Here is a 16,061-nt window from a genome sequence, read left to right as displayed (position 1 = left end):
CGTGATTCCCCTGTAGTTAGTGCATTTCGTCTTGTCACCTTTTTTAGGGATTGGTGTTATCAGACCGCAATTCCAGTCGTTCGGCACGCGTTCTTCTTCCCGGCAAATTAAGGGTAATAAATTTGCAAAATTGATATCAGTCTTACGAATTCGGATAATGCACGTGTCGTTTGTACCTTATTTTTCTTGAAATATGGCTATTCTGTTTTTCGAAAACCTTTCACTAGAGTACAGTTGTTCTAAGAGTAAACTTGTGCAATTTTTAAATTTTAAACTATGACTGAGAAATTTGCTAGAGCTGTTCAAATTGTTACTCTGATTGGTAATGGAATAAGCCAAAGAGAAGTGGCCAAAGAGTTAGTCGTTGTATGGTCCAAAAAACTTACCAACGATTCGTAGAGACTGGATCTCACGAACGACGACCAGGATCAGGCCCGAGAAGAATCACGACGGCCAGAGAAGACCGTTCTTTACAACGCACTTCTTTGCAAAATCGGTTCTTTATGGCTAGAGCAATCCAAAACCGTTTTCAAAATGCTCACGGGTGGACATTAAGCACTTCTACCGTGAGAAGAAGGTTGAGGGAATTTGGTCTAAAGTCTAAGGGCTCGCTGTCCAGCAACAGGACCTTTGTTAACAGCAGCACATCGACAACGCCGACTACAGTTTGCTAGAGACCACGAGCATTAGACGATAGAAGATTGGAAAAATGTTTTGTTTAGTGATGAGTCCAGGATGGTTCTTTATGGCTCAGATGGTCGTATCAAAACATACAGAAGACGTGGGGAACGATATGCTGCTTGTGTTCGACGAGTACGTGTTGCTTTTGGAGGAGGTTCGGTAATGTTTTGGGCAGGCATTTCATTCGAAGGCCGTACTGATCTCGTATTTGTTGATAGAGGAGCGTTGAATGCTCACCGATACATTAACGAAATTCTAGACGAGCATGTAATGCCTTTTGCTGGGTTTGTCGGCAAAAACTTTATTTTTATCCAAGACAACGCGCGGCCACATATAGCCAGGATGGTGTCGCAATACCTGGAAACTGTCGGTGTGCCAAAAATGAACTGGCCGGCTCAAAGTCCAGATTTGAACCCGATTGAACATGTTTGGGACCAACTCAAACGAAGGGTAAGAAACAGAATACCTGCTCCAATAAATCGTGAGCAGCTTCGGTTGGCGCTCATGGAAGAATGGGAAGCTTTTCCTCAAAACGACATCCAGAATTTGATTAATTCAATGCCAAATCAAATGAGGAGTGTAATTCACAATAGAGGTGGTAATACACCGTATTAATAATCACGACTTAATTGTAATTTTTATAAAGAAAACAGAAAAAATGTACAATGTTATTTTTTTTTATTTTTCAATAAAATCATTCTTTTGGAAAAAGTTATTTTTTTGACATTTGTTATTTAAAAAATGATTCCATACTGCCTTAGAACATATTCTTAAACATTACACAAACATCTAATGTCAATCACTTTCTGGTATGATTCGTAAAAATTAAAAAATGCTAAAAATTTTAGGTGGCCTCTTTTTAATGTCGCGCAGTGTATATTATATATATTCACGACTGCTTTTCTTCTTCCCTTTCTTTGCTGTTTGTCAATGACTTAAAATTGAGCTGTCTGATTAAGTCTCCCAATGACTGTGATAAACTTCAATGAGTTACTCAATTTGTTGGACTGGTGTACAAGAAATGGGATGAGTCTGAATCCATCTAAATGCAAAGCCATTACGTTTTCTCGATCTAGATCCCCAATCCATTTTTTTTTATTTAAACTGCGCGTCATAGAAAACGGGCACCCTAAAAAATGGGTAATTTTTGAGGTTGCGTATCTCCTAAACTTGTCCGATTTAAGTGATTTTTTGAATATCTTATAGCCTTATTCTTTGTCAATATCTCTGTAATAATATTTTTGCTAAACAGGTAAATTTTCATTGTATACCGGGTGTACGAATCAAACTGTGTTTTTTGCTCAAAGTTCGCAACACCCTGTGGAATATCCTAGCATTTATAAAATACTGAAATTAAAACCCAACTATAGCCTCAGGTTTTCTCAACATTTTGTTTTTTGATTCATTCGCTTATGTTGGATAATACAAAAGTTAGGTACTTTAAAATTAGCCACGTTCTTTTTCAGTACAGGGTGTTTCTAAACAAGTGCGACAAACTTTAAGGGGTAATTCTGCATTAAAAAATAATGACAGTTTGCTTTATAATCGTATGTCCGCAAATGCTTCGTTTGCGAGATACGGGATGTTGGATTTTTTCTTACCATCTGACGATTTATTTATTGCTTTAAAACCGGTTGAGATATGCAAATGCAATTTGGTGGGTTTTAAGACGTAGTTATTGCACATTTTTTTATATACAATTAAGAATTTTATATTCACCATTGGCGTGCATACGGGTAATATGATCGGTCATATTACCCGTATGCACGCCAATAGTGAATATAAAATTCTTGATTGCAAGTCAAAAAATTCGCAATAACTATCTCTTAGAACCTACCAAATTTCATTTGCATATCTCAACCGGTTTTAGGGCAATAAAATAAATCGTCAGTTTGTAAAAAAAAAATTCAACATCCCGTATCTCGTAAACGAAGCATTTGCGGACATAAGTTTATAAAGCAAACGGTCATTATTTTTTTATGCAGAATTGCCCCTTAAAGTTTGTCGCACTTATTTACAATCAACCTATACTGATGAAGGACATGACCAGTTGTTAAAGTACATAACTTTTGTATTATCCAACATAAGAGAATGAATCAAAAAACAGAATGTTCAGAAAACCTGACGCTATAGTCGGGATTTAATTTCAGTATTTTATAAAGGCTAGAATATTCCACAGGGTGTTGCGAACTTTGAGAAAAAAACACAGTTTGATTCGTACACCCGGTATACAATGAAAATTTACCTGTTTAGCAAAAATATTACTACAGGGATATTGACAAAGAATAAGGCTATAACATATTCAAAAAATCACTTAAATCGGACAACAGGTTAAGGAGATACGCGACATCAAAAATGACCCATTTTTTAGGGTGCCCGTTTTCTATGACGCGCAGTGTATTTACGGGTTTCCCTAATTTCATAAAAAATATACATATATAAACAATAAGTAGAAGTAAAAGTAGTAGTAGTAAAGTCCAGTAAAACAGTAAAAAACAAAATAAAATTAAATGAATTAAATGAAAGTGTGACAGCATAAAACTGTAGTAAGTACATTACAATAAAACTAAATTTAACATACACACAATCCACGTTATGCAGTGACAATATATAATAATAATATTAATATAAACCTACATGAATCAACTAACTACAGACAATAAAAAGTTAATACATTATTAACAAATCCACTGAAAATATAATATTAAACATTAAATACAATTTGAATACAAGATTGGACAGCATTGTCTAGATACTGTAGGTGCCTTTCATCAAGGATCTTGGTGTTACTTTGGATGCAACTCTACAACTTTCTGATCACTTAAATAATGTAGTCAACAAGGCATTTCAGATGCTTGGCTTTATCAGAAGAAGCACACAGGATTTTACTGGGATTACTGCCTTAAAAACGCTTTATTGCTCTCTTGTCCGTCCCCATCTTGAGTATGTGTCCTGTGTATGGTCACCTTTTTACGGTGTGTATATTGAGACCTTGTGTCGTGTTGACCATAAATTCCTTAAACAGATTGTGTTCAATCTCAAATTAATCCCTTAATTTGTAATCTCACATTTTTTCTTAACTTCCTAAACTTTTATAGTTTCACCGTGTATAATTGAAACATTGGGAAACATCGAGTAATGTTTTAATAGTTAGAGTCCATTCAACCTGCAAACTTAATAAATTGCCAAATAATATATTTTCCAATTGAACTTTATAAGTTTTGTAATAACTTCCGTTAAACTGTAGTTGCAAGCTTTCAACATGCAAAGTCCGTAGTTCGGTTGTCATGCAACTTATTGATGAATTGTATATTTTGACGAGATTATAAATTAATCAAAGGGACTAATTTGGGTGGCAGTCTAATTGAAATAGTTACCTCGTTAACAAGTGCGTAAGTCGTTAGAAGTTACGCCGAGTGTAATTATTATCAGTAGCTGTCATTAAAGGCAGTCTATCATAGAAGGTTACCTGAACATCATCTATAGTGTAATTACGTAGCTGTCAATAAAACCATATTTTTACTCCACACTCAAACATTTTTTTTACCATCGTCGATCGAGAAGAAGCGGACAAAGGGGCATTACAAAACAATTCGATCCTGAGATCTACGTCGAATTGTCCAGATTGCTTTCAAATTAAACATCTTGGACAACTACAACTACTTTTTAGTGTTTAGTTGTGACCCACATCCTGATGCAAAGCTTCAATTAAACGGAGTCCAAGTTGAGAAAGTTCACAAAATGACATATTTGGGAACCGTGATAACAGACCAACTAGATCAGACATAGAAATAAAACGTAGAATAGCAATGACTAAAACTACTTTTATGAAAATGAAGTAATTTCTTTGCAATAATCATCTCAGTTTAGAACTAAGACAAAGAATGGTGCTATGTTTGGTCCGTTCTTTTGTACGGTTCAGAAGTGTGTACGCTAAAAGTATCTATCATGAACAAAATTGAAGCATTGGAAAAATGGATTCATAGACGAATGCTGAAGATACCTTGGATAGCAAGGAAAACCAATGAAGAAGTACTAAGGAGGTGTCAACAAAGCTAGAGAACTGCTAAAGACTGTTAAACATCGAAAAATGTCTTATCTGGGACATATAGTGAGGGGAAGTCGATATAAAATATTACAACTGATCCTTAAAGGCAAAATATAGGGCCGTAGAGGTGTAGGAATAAAACAAGTCTTGGTTAAAAAACATTCGAGAATGGACTCAGATACCAAATGCAGGACAATTATTCCATATTGCAGAAGATCAAGAAGCCTTCGCAATGGTGATCGCCAACGTCGGATAATTCTGATATGGCACGTGAAGAAGAAGAAGACTATGCATTTTACGAAAAAACTTGTAAGAACATTTGAATCACTTATTTGAGAAACCCCATAAGTCACAAAACTAAAACTTTCGGAAAACAAGAAAAAACTGTCTGATGGAATCACGAAGATCACTATATGTAAAAAACTGAACTAATTCCATTTATATACTGTTTCTTGACATATTCTCTCCAATATTTTTTGAAAAAAAGATTGAGAATAAGCTCTATATAAGCCCAAACTTGATTGACTTATGGGGTTTCTCAAATAAACTCTTCAGCGTCACCTGAAACTAAAGTTTAAGGAATTAACATGGACCAAAATACACATAGTACTGTAATTTATATTAAACAGTACAAAAATAGTTATTTTCCTAACTAGTGCGGAAAGTGATACTTTCACGCACGAGACTGCCGTTGACCCGAACGACGCGATAGCGGAGTTCGGACAAGCAGTCGAGTGCGGGGAAGACACAGAACCTATTTTACTTCAAATCAGGCTCGAGGCACTACATAATTTTCGGGCCCCTAAATATAATTTAATAATAATATTAATTAAGTTAATTAGTTAATATTGATATCAAATTTTTTAATTGTTCTAAGACCTTCTTTTTCTTCTTAACGTACCCTATCAAGTCCTCTTGACGTTGGTGATTAACATGGCGAAACTGTCTCTGTCTCGAGCTATTCTAAATAGTTGTTCTGCTTTCTTTATTTCTGTCCACTCCCGGATATCCTTCAACCAAGAGGCCTGCTTTCTACCAATTCCTCTGCGTCCTTCGATTTTACCCATCATAAGTTGAAGAATATTATACCGGTCTCCCCTTACTACGTGTCCAAAATAGGCCATCTTTCTATATTTGATGTTATCAAGCAGTTCGCGGGCAGCATTTGCTCTCTTAAGGACTGCCACACTTGTCAGAGTAGCAGTCCATGGTATTTTCAGTGTACGTCTGTGCAGCCACATTTCAAAGGCCTCCAAACGATTAATGGTCGATATTTTTAATGTCCATGCTTTGACAACATACAAGAGGACTGACCAAATGTAACAATTAATCATGCGCTTTCGAAGTTTAAGTTGCAAGTTATCATTGCAGAAGAATGACCTCATTTTTAAAAATGTCGTGCGGGCTATCTCGATTCTACATTTTATCTCTTTATCTGGATCTAGTTGTTCAGTAATATGGCAACCAAGATATTTAAAACTGGGCACTCTTTGAATTATATGACCATCAACATATAACTGTGAATCTTGATGGAAAAAACGGCTAAATACCACGTATTTTGTTTTTAGACAGTTTATGTTTAGCCAAACTCTCTTCCCACTGTGTCAATGGCATTTAAAAGGTGTAATCTATTCATATCATCACTTAAAATAACTGTATCGTCTGCATATATGATTGTATTTATCAGAATTCCATTAACTTTCACACCCCATTCCAAAATATGGAGCGCTTCCTTTATTCTATCTGAATATAAATTGAATAACAGTGGGGATAGTGTACAACCCTGTCTGACACCTCTTTGTATTTTGCATATTTCTGTTGATTTTTTTTAGGCAAGCTGTCGCTGTTTGACGCCAGTATAATTTTTCTATAATTCGTACATCTTGACTATCAACTCCTTAATCCTTTAATATTTTAATTAATTTTTGATAATGTACTCGATCAAAGGCCTTCTCATAGTCAATAAATACAGCAATCCTTTGCTCTCGGCATTTCTGCAATTATACATTTTGTGCAAAGAGTACGACCCGGGTTCCCAGTCCATTTCTGAAGCCAAATTGTGTTTCATCCTGGTCTTCTTCACATTTATCTCTGATTCTACTGTGGATGATACGTAGAAAGATTTTCAAAGTGTGTCTAATGTGGTTCTAAGACCATAGTTGACAAATTTGGAAATTTATCTTGTTTTATTGCAATAAAAATGTGTTGATGATCTTTCCGGGCCCCATTAAAATGCGGGCCCGAGGCAGGTGCCTCACTGGCCTAGTGGTAAAATAGACCCTGGGAAGACACTTTCCGCAGGAGTTAGGAACAATATTTTTTCTAGGGCCGTACGTTTGGAAAAAAGCCACAAAAAATAGAGTTATATCAATTATTATTTAGAAGTGAAAATACACAAATTGATTCTTTGACAAGGTTGTCAAAACCAAACTTTCAATATAATGGGTTACCACGACGACGATATTGGTTTCCATGACGACGATTCAAAACCATTGTAATGTCTACTGGTTAAAATATTGTGTATGTACCCTTGTGGTTCCACTAAGTTTATTATTTAATAAGTCTTTAAGATCCTCAATTTTTCCTGAAAAATGGAAGGATAGTTTTATCATGCCCATCTTTAAAAGTGGGAACAAAAACGATGTTACGAACTACAGGAGTGTATGCATTCAATCATCACTTCCAAAATTGTTTGACAGTATTATCAGCGACCAATTAAACTGGATGTGTCGTGGGCTAATAAATAAGAATCAGCATGGCTTCTGTTCAGGTCGTTCAACTCTAACTAATCTGTTACCATATCAATCAAAAATAATTAAAGCTTTGGAAGAATTCAAGCAAGTTGATGCAGTTTACACAGATTTTTCAAAGGCTTTCGATCAAGTAGACCATAATATTTTTCTCAGGAGATGATTTGATATAGGGTTTGATGTTTCGGCTGTAGGTTGGATGAAAAGTTTATTGTCAGAGCGTAGACAGATGGTCAAAATAGGTGCTTTTAAATCGGATGCAATATGTGTAACTTCTGGTGTTCCCCAAGGAGGGCACTGTTCCCCAATGTTTTTCAATCTGTTTGTGGACTCAATTTTTGATTGTTTTGAAAACAGTGAAGGTCTCGCTTTGCTGATGATTTCAAAGCCTACAGAATAATGGATTGCCAAACTGATCAACAACTGCTGCAGGACGATCTTGACAGACTAACGCAGTGGTGTCACATTAATAAATTAAACCTAAATATATCAAAATGTTGTCTAATTAGTTTTTTTAAGGGTTCCAGAAAATATGACACTTCTTACGAACTGTGTGGGCAACCATTAAAAACTGTATCAAAAATAAAAGACTTGGGAGTAATTTTCGACAAAAATTTAACATTTGTCGATCATATTAACTCGTCACAATACAGTCATCCAAAATGTTGGGTTTCATCGTGAGAAATTGTAGACATTTTTCTGTTGACACTGTCAGAAGCCTTTACTCTTCATTAGTCAGATCTAAACTTGAGTATGGATCAGTGTTGTGGTCTCCTTACCAAGCTGTCCATAAATATACTGTAGAAAAGGTTCAGCATAAGTTTCTACGATTTTGTGGATTCAAATTATCTGATTATCTATTATTATTCTGATCATACTTATTCAATTCTGGAAAAACAACTGAATTTGAAAACACTTTCAGAAAGGACAATCTGTGCTGGATTAAATTTTTTGCATAAAATTGTTACAGGGTAAATTGATAGTGCTGAATTGTTGGAGTCGGTTAACATTGAGATTGTCACACGAAATAGGAGACATAACTACTCTTCTTTTCATATACCCTATCATGGAACAAATTATGGTATGAATTTGCCTATAGAAAGATACTCGAGATATGTTAACCAACTTCATTTGGAAATATTTGATATGTCTGAGAGTGGGTTCAGGGCTCAATTTAATAGAATCAATTTCATAGAATAATTAATACTTTAGTTTAGTGTAAAACTTTAATTATAAATTTAGGGTTGTAATGTTAATTGTTGGTTGTTTGAACATTGTTGCAGGTTGAATTATTTTTGTTGTTTTGTGATTATATTTTTTTCTCAATCTATTACATACATCTTACATTTTACTATTTGTTAATTGTAACTGTTAATGGGGTTTTCCCGTAATATTAATAAATAAAAAATAAATAAATGATCTGACTTTTAAATATTATGTCAACATAATTTTATTTCATCGAATTATCGCGCTAATTTCATTAAAACATACACACACACACACACACACACACACACACACACACACACACACACACACACACACACACACACACACACACACACACACACACACACACACACACACACACACACACACACACACACACACACACACACACACACACACACACACACACACACACACACACACACACACACACACACACACACACACACACACACACACACACACACACACACACACACACACACACACACACACACACACACACACACACACACACACACACACACACACACACACACACACACACACACACACACACACACACACACACACACACACACACACACACACACACACACACACACACACACACACACACACACACACACACACACACACACACACACACACACACACACACACACACACACACACACACACACACACACACACACACACACACACACACACACACACACACACACACACACACACACACACACACACACACACACACACACACACACACACACACACACACACACACACACACACACACACACACACACACACACACACACACACACACACACACACACACACACACACACACACACACACACACACACACACACACACACACACACACACACACACACACACACACACACACACACACACACACACACACACACACACACACACACACACACACACACACACACACACACACACACACACACACACACACACACACACACACACACACACACACACACACACACACACACACACACACACACACACACACACACACACACACACACACACACACACACACACACACACACACACACACACACACACACACACACACACACACACACACACACACACACACACACACACACACACACACACACACACACACACACACACACACACACACACACACACACACACACACACACACACACACACACACACACACACACACACACACACACACACACACACACACACACACACACACACACACACACACACACACACACACACACACACACACACACACACACACACACACACACACACACACACACACACACACACACACACACACACACACACACACACACACACACACACACACACACACACACACACACACACACACACACACACACACACACACACACACACACACACACACACACACACACACACACACACACACACACACACACACACACACACACACACACACACACACACACACACACACACACACACACACACACACACACACACACACACACACACACACACACACACACACACACACACACACACACACACACACACACACACATGCTCATATCAACCCCAGCCCCGGGGGACATGTGTGTTCCAATGGAAAAGTGGAACCCACATGTCCGAAGATCAAACCGGTCACACCCCGTAATGGAGTGGTACCTATCTGACCCCCAAGCTATACCTCCACCCCTCCCCATCGAAGGACATACTGAATGGGGAGGCGTTGAACTGAACGTTACTTTGGATGCCCTGGGTAATGGGACATCCTTTGTATTACTTCATGTGGTTAAGCCACCTGGTTTTAGGGTAGCTAGAAGAGCTTTTCTCCCTATTAATGACTAAGTTAATTTTTTACTTTACTTTGGACTTGTGTCCTAAAAAAATTTTGTTCTCCTTGACGGCTGAGCACCCGAAAGTTGTGGCCATCAAGCCCACGTCTGTCGGTACGTGACCTCGATGCTCACATTTATTTATTTATTTATTTATTTATACATTCCGCGGCTATGGTCCATTTGACCGACCTGAAGGGTACTTAGTGCCTGAAGGGCGACATTTGTGTTTCGATATCCTGTGGCTATCTCAATTTTTCATTCTTAAGGGTTTCCTCTATATCCATCTAACTGCTGTCTAGGCTGTCTATGTACCGTTCTTTGGTTTTCATCGTAGTTAGTCAATTCTCTTAATAATGTGCTAGGATGGTTCCTGATATTGTTAAATATTTCATGTGCTCTTTCGTCTATCATTCTCAGGACTTTCTTTTGTTGCGTATGTCCAAATACGTATCTTAATGGGACATATCTAGGTATATTCAGAGCTTCCCTGATCATGTGGTTTTGGATGGTTCGTATTTTTTTTCTTGTTGGTTTTACACGTGTGCCCCCATGCAGCTGAGGCGTATGTTGGTGTTGTCAAAATTATACAATTTACCTAATCTTTGTCTTAAATCTCAGTTTACTCTTTCGACCTATTAGCGATGAGAGTTGACTCCTAAGGGCTTTAGCTTTGTTGATCGTTTGTTTTACGTGTTCTGTAAAGGTCAGCCTTTTGTCCAACATTACGCCTAGGTATTTGGCTTGATTTGACCATTCAATTTGGATAACAAATAGGGATAGTACCTCATTTGGCCTGCCTCTTCTTTTTTTTGGTACATGACGGCCTGTGTTTTGTCAGGATTGACAGCTATTTTCCACTGCACACACCATTCTTGTAGTTCGTCAAATGCTCTTTGTAGATGTCTTGTTGCAAAATCTGGGTGGGTACTGCTAAAAGCTATCGCTGTATCATCTGCGTATAGACTTAGCAACGATCTGGGTTCAGTTGGGGTGTCTGCCGTATATATGGTATATAGATATGGCGACAACACTGCCCCCTGTGGCACACCAGCCTCCATGGTCCCAACTTCGGACAGGGTTGGCCCTATCCGAACTCTGAACCTTCTGTTGGCTAGGTATGAGGAGAGAAGACACGTCATCGCCTCACTATAACCATATTGGTTCATTTTATACAGCAGGCCGTCGTGCCAGACCCTGTCGAATGCTTTACTGACGTCTAGAAAGGCGGCCGCTCTTTTCGTTGAACCCTTTCGTGATATATTCTGTTGAACCCTTTCGTGATATATTCTGTTAACCTCAGCACTTGAAGTTCACACGAGTGCTCGGATCTGAATCCGAACTGTGCTTCAGGTATTGTTCCGATTGCTTCAGATTCTTCTTTTAGCCTAGCTAATATGACCCGCTCTGCGATTTTGCTTAATGCTGGTAATAAGCTTATCGGTCGATAATTCTGTGGAAATGTACCATTTTTTCCTGATTAAAACATGAACACAATAAGATAAATTTGAAATAAATTAGTAAATAATATCTAAATATTAGTTTATTGCATGTACAGTAGAACCTCGATTATCCGTCAGGGCACCGGACCAAGGGTATGGCGTATAATCGAAAAGACGGTTAACAGAACATTAAAAAGAATTAAAAATTCACAGTACAACTCTCAAATTTCATTTGTATGGTTTGTTTGACAATATAAGAGGGATTTGTGTTCGTACAATCGAATCAATTTAAAATATTCTGAAATTTTTGTTTGTTTTACTGTTGCTTCACATTTTGCGACGGTTGAATTTCGCATGATTAATCGGCATAAGATCATGCAATCTACTTTATTGGCTTCTTCTTATTGAGAATACCACTCGATGAATTATTGCATATGCGATGCACTTTCTCTAGATTATTTACGCAAATCTTTATCAGTTACAATAGGTTCATCAACATAGCTACAGTCAAATTCCAAGTCTGTGTCAGCTTCTGAATCTGTTTGGTCCGCCTTTGTTGCCATTTCAACGATTTTTTTATCTGTCAGCAATGGATAGCCGTTTGTGTCCTCATCACAAATCAAATTAACTTTTTTTTTATATTTTTTTTTACATTAAAATTTTTGCTTATACAACTTCTGTATGTACCCTGACGGTTAACAGAGGTGACGGTTAATGGAGAGACGGATAATCGAGGTTCCACTGTATTATAATATATTATAATGCCATATTACAAGGTATTTTACTTTCCCGCACGCCGTGCGGGAAAATTTACTTTCACGCACGCCGTGCGGGAAGTCAATTAAATACTCATAAAAGATTTCACAGTGGTGAAAAACCTTATAAATGTGAAATTTGTAGTAAGCTGTTTACTACTAAGGGCAATTTAAATAATTAACTATTTATATGGGAAATAAGCCACAATTAAATTGAAAAAATAATTTTATTAACTTTTCGACGTACAAATCGGGTGTCGTTGTCAAAATACAAAGTACTAAATTAAACAAAACAGTTTAATCAACTAAGTAGTTTAAATTATCATATGAGAGTTCGCACTGGTGAAAAACCTTTATCATCATCATGGCATCTACAGTCCTAGCGGAGTGACTGCCGCCCTCTTTGGGCTCTTCCGATTCGTTTGTCGCAGTGAATCAATCCGCATTAACATTTTGGTTTTACAATTGGTTGTGTGACTTGGCATCTTCTACAAGTTTTCTCCATTCTTTCCTGTTTTTGTTTACGGTTACCCATTCCCTGACTCCCATCTTCTTAAGGTCCTCGACTATCTGGTTCTTCCATCTAGTTTTGGGTCTAGTTTTTTTCTTTAGTAAAAAACAAATCCTTATTTATAATTTGGTTTTTATTTCAGGGAAAGTTACCAAACCATTCGGTGCTCCCAAAGAACTTTTGAAAACTTATACCGGTGAAAGAACTTATAAATGTGAAATTTGTAGTGAGCGGTGTACTACAAAAAATAGTTTAAATGAGCACAAGAGAATTCACACTGGTAAAAAACCTTATAAATGTGAAATTTGTAGTAAACAGTTTACTCAAAAAAGTAGTTTAAATACTCATAAAAGAGTTCACACTGGTGAAAAACCTTATAAATGTGAAATTTGTAGTAAGCAGTTATCCCACACAAGTGCTTTAATTTATCACATGAGAGTTCACACTGGTGAAAAACATTATGAATGTGAAATTTGTAGTAAGAAGTTTACTGATATAAATCATTTAAATACTCATAAAAGAGTTCACACTGGTGAAAAACATTATGAATGTGAAATTTGTAGTAAGAAGTTTAATGATATAAGTCATTTAAATACTCATAAAAGAGTTCACACTGGTGAAAAACCTTATAAATGTGAAATTTGTAGTAAACATTTTACTCAAAAAGGTAGTTTAAAGATGCATATGAGAATTCACAGTGGTGAAAAATCTTATAAATGTGAAATATGTAGTAAGCATTTTACTGAAAAAGGTAGTTTAAAGATGCATATGAGAATTCACAGTGGTGAAAAACCTTATAAATGTAAAATTTGTAGTAAGCTGTTTACTACTAAAGGTAATTTAAATGTGCATAAAATAGTTCACACTAGTGAAAAACCTTATAAATGTGAAATTTGTAATAAGCAATTTACTCAAACAAGTAATTTAAATACCCATAAATTAGTTCACACTAGTGAAAAACCTTATAAATGTGAAATTTGTAGTAAACAGTTTACTCGACTAAATAGTTTGAATCAACATATGAAATTTCACACAGGTGAAGCTCCTTATAAATGTGAAATTTGTAGTAAGCAGTTTACACGAGTACATGGTTTAAGTTATCACATGAGAGTTCACACTGGTGAAACACCTTATAAATGTGAAATTTGTAGTAAACATTTTACTCAAAAAGGTAGTTTAAAGATGCATATGAGAATTCACAGTGGTGAAAAACCTTATAAATGTGAAATTTGTAGTAAGCATTTTACTGAAAAAAGTAGTTTAAAGATGCATATGAGAATTCACAGTGGTGAAAAACCTTATAAATGTAAAATTTGTAGTAAGCTGTTTACTACTAAAGGTAATTTAAATACGCATAAAATAGTTCACACTAGTGAAAAACCTTATAAATGTGAAATTTGTAGTAAGCAATTTACTCAAACAAGTAATTTAAATACGCATAAATTAGTTCACACTAGTGAAAAACCTTATAAATGTGAAATTTGTAGTAAACAGTTTACTCGACTAAATAGTTTGAATCAACATATGAAATTTCACACAGGTGAAGCTCCTTATAAATGTGAAATTTGTAGTAAGCAGTTTACACGAGTACATGGTTTTTATCACATGAGAGTTCACACTGGTGAAACACCTTATAAATGTGAAATTTGTAGTAAGCATTTTACTGAAAAAGGTAGTTTAAAGATGCATATGAGAATTCACAGTGGTGCAAAAACCTTATAAATGTAAAATTTGTAGTAAGCTGTTTACTACTAAAGATAATTTAAATACGCATAAATTAGTTCACACTAGTGAAAAACCTTATAAATGTGAAATTTGTAGTAAGCAGTTTACGCAAATTAGTAGTTTAAATACTCATAAAAGAGTTCACACTGGTGAAAAACCTTCATCATCATCATGGCATCTACACTCCTAGCGGAGTGATGGCCGCCCTCTTTGTGCTCTCCCGATTCGTTTGTTGCAGTGAATCAATTCGCATTAACATTTTGATTTTACAATTGGTTGTGTGACTTGGCATCTTCTACAATTTTTCTCCATTCGTTCCTGTTTTTGTTTATGGTTACCATTCTCTGACTCCCATCTTCTTAAGGTCCTCGACTATCTGGTTCTCCCATCTAGTTTTGGGTCTTCCTCGTGATATGCCTGATACAGGTCTCCATTTTGTAATTTTCTTGATAACGGCTTCTGAATTTTTCCTTTCTATATGTTTCATCCATCTGAGTCTCTTTGCCTTGATAAATCTGACGATGTCTTCTCCTTTCAGAAGTTCTCTTACTTCGTGGTTCACGAGTTTTCTAAATTCATTATTTCCTAAGTTTAGTGGGCCTGCTATCCTCCGAATTATTTTCCTCTCTAGGATCCTCAATCTTTCTTCATCTTTCTGTTGATTAACTATTTAGATGGGAAATAAGCCACAATTAAATTGAAAAAATAATTTTATTAACGTTTCGAAGCCCAAATCGGGTTTCGTTGTCAAAATACAAAATACTACTAAAATAAACAAAAATGTTGCTGCTAAGTAAAAAAAATTCTTCTAATAATATATTTAATCTGACTCATTTATATTGGCAATTCAGACGTATATTATACATTTTAAAGTAGAAGACTTTAAAATGATATCGACAATATTTAGGAGTTGCGTTCCTGGGACGACTTTACTAAAAGATAGTTCATTCGATTACATGAAATCAATCCCAACTCAAGAATATCCGTCACAAGAAAATCATAGCATGTGATCTGTCTTTAAAAAGACAACCAA

General features: G+C 36.2%; 1 protein-coding gene and 1 long non-coding RNA gene across 5 annotated transcripts in view; one reads left to right on the top strand and one right to left on the bottom strand.

Moving 5' to 3' along the window:
- Positions 1-16,061, top strand: part of LOC126886330 (zinc finger protein 665-like) — a 368,013-nt gene that overhangs the window by 31,634 nt on the left and 320,318 nt on the right. The gene's annotated exons all lie outside the window — the stretch shown is intronic.
- The window catches only part of LOC126887372 (uncharacterized), a 125,033-nt gene continuing 122,009 nt past the window's right edge, over positions 13,038-16,061 (bottom strand). For 3 of the 4 annotated variants that reach the window (XR_007699031.1, XR_007699033.1, XR_007699034.1), the window contains exon 3: positions 13,038-13,398. This is a non-coding gene — a long non-coding RNA (uncharacterized LOC126887372). Of the gene's footprint in view, positions 13,542-16,061 lie in introns of all 4 variants that reach the window. The other variant, XR_007699032.1, reaches the window with a different exon arrangement.

Source organism: Diabrotica virgifera, chromosome 6 (assembly GCF_917563875.1).
Source record: "Diabrotica virgifera virgifera chromosome 6, PGI_DIABVI_V3a".
NCBI classification, from domain to species: Eukaryota; Metazoa; Arthropoda; class Insecta; order Coleoptera; family Chrysomelidae; genus Diabrotica; species Diabrotica virgifera.
The sequence above is the reverse complement of the archived record's forward strand: the minus strand, read 5'-3'. Positions and strand labels throughout refer to the sequence as shown.